The sequence below is a fragment of the Pelmatolapia mariae genome, linkage group LG3_W (genome assembly GCF_036321145.2).
Source record: "Pelmatolapia mariae isolate MD_Pm_ZW linkage group LG3_W, Pm_UMD_F_2, whole genome shotgun sequence".
Lineage (NCBI taxonomy): Eukaryota > Metazoa > Chordata > Actinopteri > Cichliformes > Cichlidae > Pelmatolapia > Pelmatolapia mariae.
The window spans coordinates 60158469-60167490 of NC_086229.1; positions in this window are offsets into that span (position 1 = coordinate 60158469).

A 9022-nucleotide genomic window follows, 5' to 3' on the forward strand; every position below is an offset into this window, starting at 1 on the left:
ATTAGATTAGATTAAATTAAATTTAACTTTATTAATCCCTCGGGAGGGTTCCTCCAGGGGTTTTCACACAGCTGAATAAACGTCAAACAGAAAACTAATTAAACAAAGTGTGAGACGGTCGAGAGTTTACGCCAGCGCCCGGTTATATTTTAGATAGGTGTTGCAGGAGCAGACGGCAGTTTCACTCCACCGAGGGAGCTCGTGACGTACTACCCGGCTTTCTTTAGACCGCGAAGGCCGGGTGTTGTGCCAAAAAGTGATTGTCTGCCAAAAACTGATTTCCGGTATTTGCCAAAAACTGATTGCTCGTATTTAAACTGCTGTAAGTAACTTGTTGGGCTATAATATGTGAAACATATGTCAAATGCATCCCTCATGGATGACACAAAGTCATACTGAGCCACAAACAACATTCGTGTAAGAAGGAGAAGGCGCAATCAGTTTTTGGCAGCGACTTTTATATAACCTTTATTTATGCAGTTAAAAAAATGTCATTAACATTAAAAACGTCTTTTGTAAGAGTAAGTTGGCCAAGAGGACAGCAGAAATGGCAGCAAATATTACAATAGTTCTGTAAAAATATTTTAAGTGGGGATAAAGGACCGGATTGGTTATAATGTAAGTACAATAACACAGACTTGTAAAGATACTTGAAAAAGCAGATAATTTTTTAATTCTATATATAACCCCTTTGTAAACGCTGTTCACCAAAGTCTATTTACCAACACACGTAAAGATATTACACATAAAAAATACACGGAAACATTGGAAATCAGTTTTTGGCAGGCAATCACTTTTTGGCACAACACCCGGGTCCTCAGGTGGAAGCAGCCTCTGAATTTTGGCACCCCCACTGTTTCCGGGCCGGCCAATAATAACGGTGACATTTAACGTATTTTATCCGATAAATAAACACTGTAAAATGTATTTATCACCCCCCCCCCCAAACAGCCCTTTTGAATGTCTCCCTAATTCTGAGGTCTTAAGGTTGGCAAGTATGGCCACAACACCTCACTTTTTTGCCACATGTATCGCAAACCACGTCTCAGCTGTTTGTGGAGGTAAAATATGTCCGCACAATTACGCTCAGCCATAGTTGTGAGTGCGCACGCCAACTGGCTGCGAGACATTTATACAGCCGTATTTCGCACATGACTATGAAATGTGGAAGAGGAAGTAGTTCCTTTGAATGTAGACAATCCGAATGATATAGTTTCTTTCCACTGTGTTCCTGTTAATGATAAACTACAAATTTACCCTAAATTACTAAAATATCGATATTTTAATGTGAGAATCGATTCTAGAACATAAATGATTGGTATCGGAGGAATCGATATTTCAGGATCGATCCGCACATCACTACCGAGAAAGAGAAAGCTGATTCTGCGCTCTGTGTTTACGTCTTTGTGCAGAACAGGGGCGATTCTAGGATCAGAGCTTTGGGGGTGCTGAGCACCCAGAGAGCTGCCCAGCCAGGCAAGATAAACTTTCATTTCATTTCTTTATTCATTTCACACATGGTTCAACAGTGTTTCTTTTTCTACATACAGAACCTCCTTCCCATTAATGTGACACTGCACCCATGGGTGAAAAGGAGCAGGAAGAAGAACAAATTCTTGTTAGCACCTGCCCCCTATCTGCAATCCAAAATATTCTTACAAGACGGCGCTAATAACACCCAAAAAAAAAACCAACCCTCTAACATGTATCTTTATGTAACAATGCAAAACTAAACAACAAATCAATATAATCAGCAATATACAGCATTAAATGGCAATAAAAATGTTTTCTTCCACATTTAGTCCTAATTATTTTCATGTTCTTCATATTGATTTATCCTTTTAAATATGTAACACATTTTAAAACGGTGCATGTTTGTACAGCTCTTGAGATTATCTTCAAGAGAATTCCATATTCTTATACCTTTAACTGTCGGACACATTTGCCTTTGTGTGGTTCTAGCAAACTTATGCTTAAAGTCAAACTTCCTTCTACTGTCCCCTCTTCCTGAACACAATACAAACAAACTTTGTAACTTAAGAGGTAATGTATTATTTTTTGCCTTGCACATGAATAATAATGTCTGTAATTTCACTAAGTCTTCAAATTTCAACAATTTAGATTTTATAAACAAATTATTTGTATGTTCTCTATATTTAACATTATGAACCATTCGTACCACTTTCTTCTGTAACAAGTATAGAGGATGTATATAAGTCACATATGTATTCCCCCACACCTCAGCACAATAACTGAGATAGGGGAAAATTAGTGAGAAATATAAAATACGCATTGCCTTATAATCTAGTATATCTCTGACATTACCCAAAATATAAATATTTTTAACCATCTTTTTTCTAACATATTCAATATGAGATTTCCATTTTAATTTATCATCCAATACTACCCCCAAAAAACGGAGTTCAGTAACTCTCTCAATCGGAACTCCATCAATGGACAGAATTACTTCATCCTCTTTTACCCGATTTCCAAAAATCATAAATTTCGTTTTTGTCAAGTTCAAAGATAATTTGTTTACATCAAACCATTTTTTTAGTTTTTCCATTTCAGAAACCATTAATTTAATTCAGCCAATTCTTTCAATTTATCCCCAGCACAATAAAAATTTGTATCATCTGCAAACAAAACGAAATTTAACATTTTGGACACATCGCAAATATCATTTATATATAAATTAAAAAGTTTTGGTCCCAAAACAGACCCTTGAGGAACCCCACATTCAATTTTCAGTCTTTCAGAGGAATTGCCTAAATAATGCACATACTGGGTCCTATTTTCTAGATAACTACTTAACCAGTTTAATGCAATTCCTCTCACCCCATAAGTATTAAGCTTAGAAATCAAAATAGAATGTTGCATCGTATCAAAAGCTTTTTTTAAGTCAATAAATACTCCTATTGTATATTTATTATTATCTGTTGCACACGAAATATCGTCAATAGTAGTCATCAGTGCTAATGCCGTTGATCTGTTTTTCCGAAATCCATATTGATTTTCACTTAGTAATTGATGTTTTTCAATAAAGCTATTAAGTCTTTCCACAAACAGTTTTTCAAGTACTTTAGAAAACTGTGACAGAAGTGACACTGGCCTATAATTATTAAAACTATGTTTATCTCCCTTTTTATACAGAGGTATCACTTTTGCCACTTTCATTCTGTCAGGAAATACGCCAGTATGGAATGAAAGATTGAAAATATAACAAAGAGGAGTAATTATACAGTCCAATGTCTTTTTAACTATAACCATATCTAAACCATCGCCATCAGTAGAGGTCTTATTTTTAGTCTTGTTTAAAATTGCTGCAATTTCTTTTTCAGTGATATCAGCTAAAAATATAGACTTAACTACTCTGCTTTCACCTTTCCAATCATCCTTTTGTTCTAACTTATCATGTTTACTAATTAGATTTGCCAAATTAGGGCCAATATTTACAAAAAAGGAATTGAATTCATTTACCACTTCATTCATGTCCTTTATAATCTTATCTTCCTTATGAAAATACTTAGGCAAATCTAAGGAATCATTCTTATTGCCTAATATCTCTCTGAAAATATTCCAAATACCCTTTATATTATTTGTCTTTTCTTGAAATAATTTGTTATAGTATTCTTTCTTGGCCTTCCTCAATATTAATACTAGCCTATTTTTATAGACTTTATATTTCATTTCAGCGGTCTTTGTTCTGAGTTTTATATAATCGCTATACAGTTTGTTCTTCTTTTTGCACGCGTTTACTAGCCCCTTAGTTATCCATGGTTTAAAATTAGTTTTCTTCTTCTTAAACTTAAGCGGTACCAGTGGACAATGTTTTCCATACAAGGCCAAATAAGTATTTAAAAACGTGTCATATGCGACATTAACATCATTTACATAAACCTCCTTCCAATCCTCTTCCATGAGGTCATGTCTAAATTTATTTATTGCATCCTCATTTCTTATCCTTATACATCTGTCCAATTGCTCTTCCTCCTCCTCCTTACGATTTCTCATATTGTAATCTAAGGTAAAAAAAACAGGTAAATGATCACTTATATCATTTATGATGAGGCCACTTTTAATATTATTCCCTAAACTATTAATAAAAATATGATCAATTAATGTTGCTGATGTATCCGTTATTCTACTCGGCTTTGAAATCAGAGGGTATAATCCATTTCCAAGTAGTAATTCTAAAAAGTCTGATGCCATGTGAGTAGTCTCTTTTAGAAAATCAATATTATAATCCCCACACAAACAGAAAGTCTTATTTCCCTTAGCCATACTTAATAAATCTTCCACTACATCTATAAATTTTTCTGTCAGTGTTCCAGGTTTTCTATATATACACGTAACAATTATATTACTTTTTTCTTTCCATTTCTAGTTCTACTGTAACAGTCTCCATTAAGTCGTCAATAACCATAGACATATCTTTAAGTTGTTTACATTTCAGATCACAGTTAACAAAAAGTGCCACCCCTCCTGCCTTCTTATTAGATCTATTTATGTAATATAACTCATACCCATCAATATAAAAATCACAGCCCCTTTTCTCATCTAGCCATGTTTCAGATAATGCAATTACTTTAAACTTGCCTCTCAGACTATGCAAAAAATCATTAATCGGAGCAAAATTTTTATAGAGGCTTCTACAATTAAAATGAATTAAAGAAAATATATTACTTATATCAACATTATCTCTAAATTGGTCCTCCGTAAAATATTTACATGTCTCATTAATCGTGTTAAGCATATTCCCTTCTAGATCAATATTGGCTTCGAAATCATATGATTTATAATCTAAATCATCGCTCATTATAAATGAGTATTCTTTAAATGACTATTATTCTCGCAAAAAAACAAAAAACGAAACAACATTATCAGTCGTGCATTTGTCTACCAACATATAGAAAAAATCCGGTGATCTTATCACAGTCCCATGTCCAAATTACAACCTGACTCTGGTCCTCTTCCATACAGTCATCTCCAGTAGTATTGTCACTTATATACATCCAATTCCTCGAGATCCCTAATCGTGATGACCTTAGCCTCTTCTGGTGTCCCATTAAGCTTTATCATCACTTTACAGTTTCTCGTCCAAGTTGCTTGGATTTTCTTTTCCTTACGTAATATGCGAGCTTGTCTGGCGATGTCTGCATTCTTCTTTGTAAGATGTTCATTCAAGTATACTCCGCTTCCTCTCAGCTGTCTGGACTGCCTCAGTAAGTCAGTTTTGTGTTTTCGATTTACAAATTTCACTACTATAGCTGGAGGTGCTTTAGCATTCTTTCTGGGAAGTGTATAGCATGCTGCAATGTTGTTACTGTGCAGGGGCAGTTTTTTGCTCGCAAAAAACTCCACAACTTGCCGCTCCAGTGTTTGCAGCTCCTCTACCGGGGGCTCATCACCACCAGTTTTTACACCGATCCCAGTCTCGATGACTCTCGCGTAGCTCCTATGTTTAGTTTCCAGACCAGTAATGATGACATCCTCAAGTCGTGTCTGCTGTTCCAACTCGTCCACTCTCCTTTCTAAGAGTTGGATTTTTTTGTCTTTCTCCGTAATCAAGTTTTTTAGTTCTTTAATTTGGTCCATCAGAGACGTAAGTAATCCTTGTTGCTTAATTACTTTCTCGACATCCGTCGACAAGGAATTGAGTGAAAGCTTGATCTCCTCCATATCCTCTTTGATTTTCTTCATTTTTGCCATTTTCTCCTCTTTTAAATATCTATCCTTTGTTTATTCGTTTGCCTTTGTTACTGTGACCTAATTCCAGGCAACAGTTTACTTGTCACAATCAGACTTCTTCCCTGTCTCTGTCAGTCCCTGCATCCCTAAATGCCTCCAGTTGTCCCGAGTTCCCTCTGACTGTCTCCTTGGTGCATTTAAACCCCTGTTCCTCCCTGTCCTCGTCGTCTGTTGTCTTCGTCTCCGTTATCAGTCATCATAATTTTACCATCTCTGTGCAAGTCTGCAAATTTCTTTATTAAATCATAAGATTCTTAAATTCATCAAGTCTCTCTGTGCCTGGGTCCTCGTCTCAAAACATGACATCACTGCTTTGTACATTTTAACACAATTGAATCCCCACATTTGTGAAAGAAAAGCAAAACACTTTTTTTGAAAAGTCTGTAACAAAACGATCAAATCTGATAAAGGTTATTTAAATGCTGCAAAAGAAGAATGGATTGGAATAAAACAAATACATATCCTAACCTTAATTACTGTGGGAGAATAATGAATGATGCTCATAGTGAGTAAGAAGTAAACTGAGTGCATTTTTCGGACAGAGATTCACTTTTAATGTGTATGTATAATATAATACAGATGCATAAAAAACACTCCCAAAACAGAATAAATTATTACAAATAAATTATTACAAAATATTAATAATAAAAACTATAAAAATGGAGGCAACTTTGCCTGTGGTAGAATGTATACCATGCATGAAAAAATCTTTACTGCAGATACTAATTTTACTAATTTAATAATACTAATTTTGTGTTGTAAGATTTATGAGTTTCATGCTTTCATAGTGGTACTTAGGAGAGCTTGACATTTTTTATCAGGTGGTACACACTGTAAAAAGTTTGAGAAACACTGATAAGGTAAGTGTATGTGTGCTTTTGGAAAACATTTAAAGCTGCAGTACAGAATCTTTGAAACAAGCTTAAAACATTTTTAGAATATAAACAGAGCACTCTGCTTCTCTTTACAGCTCCTCACTCCACCAGGGCTTTGTTTGGTACTTTCTGATAGTGTGCAAATGTGATGTATGTGCTGCAGCAGTCATACAGACAACTGGACGGTCCAAATGTTGGCCTACCTATTACTGGCTGAGGTTTTAGTAGAGTTGTGGCTGAACCACATAAAAATATATAATTAATTTTAATCTCCCCAATCAATGATAATGTTATGTTGGAATGTTGTTAAAGAGGGTCAAAAATGTTTCAACCCAGTTTGTTTTGCAGATTCTGTATAGCAGCTTTAATATAGGGAGAACACAACTTCCAGATTGTATGAGTAAAATTAGTTTTTTTTTTCTTTGTCAGTTTAACAGTTTCTGTTTTGCCTGTCACTGTTCCCTGTCTGTTTTCTTACCTGGTTCTTCCTGACCTTGTACTTTCTCCTAACGTTCTCCTCTTTCCTCCTCTCTTCCTCTTCAGACTGACAATCATACACAAATAGATTGTATTCAATTAGATGAAAAATTACATTAATATGAAAAAAATACTATTAAGATCACTAACAAAAAGTCCTCTCTTAGTGTACTTTCAACCAAAAGGCAAATAACCAAACCACATAAAAGACATAAATACTGAAACACTGATCCAACATTATTCTTGATTGACGGATCATTTGATTTTACACTTTTACCTGAATGTGGCTCCTTTTTTTTAAAAAAAAACTTCCTTATATCCATTATGAACCTGGCAGTCTCTCTCTACACACACACACACACACACACACACACACACACAACAGGAGTTATAAGGTTAATGGGCATCCAGTCAGTTAGCTAGTTAAAACAAGACAGTGGTAACAACAGCAGGCTACGGACAATTTTAAGTTTTAGATTTTAAATAGGCTATATACATTTCAATGGGAGCAACAGGACAGTCAAAAGTCGCTGATTTTACTACAGAGCAGGACGGATTGTAGGGTAGCAAACATCGTCGGAAAATACGTTTTCAACACTGCAGGTTACCTGGGTGTAATGTTTTTCATGGTCTGACTCCTACCTAACTATATAAAGAGTAACTGAAGGTTAAATGCAGCTAATATGTCCTGTTTTAAGCCAGGCACTTACACCTCCGCTCCGCTGCGTCTCAGCCACCATCGCTCTGGCAGAAAGGGCGCTAGAGCCAGAGCAGGGGAGAGGCGAGCTGGAACAAACCATTATGGGAGGGGGGGGGGTTATCTATACTTTTGTTGTTAAAATGTTACGTCTCAGCCAAGTACTGTATGCTTTTTATATTTTTAGTAGTGTGCCACACAAACAGCAAATATTGTCAAAAAAAGTAAGAAATCTTTGGGGGTGCTTTGATTCATTTTGGGGGTGCTGAAGCACCCCCAAAACTGGGCTAAAATCGCCCCTGGTGCAGAATCCGTGTACCTGCTTTCATTTACTGTTTTAGCTGTTTGGTGGCATTGAAATAGTTTTGGGAGCTTTAACCTGAGATTCTGGCGTTTCGGGCAAAATACATTTATATTTAAAAGTCATTTCGGAATTTAATGAATCAATATCGCTTTATTCAAGCTACTCACCTCCCTCTAGCCACCTGCACTTTCAAACGTACACACTAGTGATGTGTCGTAGTGATGTGTCGGTCGCGAACGAAACGGCTCTTACGGTGTGTTCACACCGAACGCGATAGGCGCGAGCGAAAACGCCCCAAATACCCCTAATTTGACGCGTGCACATTCGCACCTCGACGCGTGTCCAACAGAAATCCATCGCGCCTCAAAATTGCATATTTTGACGCGCGTGAACCGGAAATGTGGGAGGGATGTGGGAGGGAGTTGTGCCAGACGGTATCTTTGCTAGATGGCAGCTGCCGAGCTAGCGCTTCTCTATTTACTGTGGAGAGCAGAGCAGCGGCGTTAAGGACGTCCTCGCCGTACCTGGGTCTGGTTCTCCAGAGGCGTGAGCAGTTTGGTGAGTTTCACCACTTGCTCCAGGAGCTGCGCCTGGATGACGGCGATGACAGCGATATCACTGTCTTTCACTTGCCCAGTTTGAGGACCTGCTGTCCCGCGTCGGTCCCAGAATCGCCCGCCTAGACACCAACTACAGGCGCTCAATCCCACCTGCAGAGCGCCTGTCCATCTGCCTGCGGTTAGTAAAAGTCTTTAATAAGGTAGTCCTTTATTGATACCTGTGCTAATGTATGCTAAACCATCCGTTTATACACTGCTAACATGGATGTGCTATGCTAACAGTGAATGCCGTCGGTGTTTACTGATAGCAAACTGTGGTACGGCGACGACTGTTTATAATATTTCTAGTGATACTCGA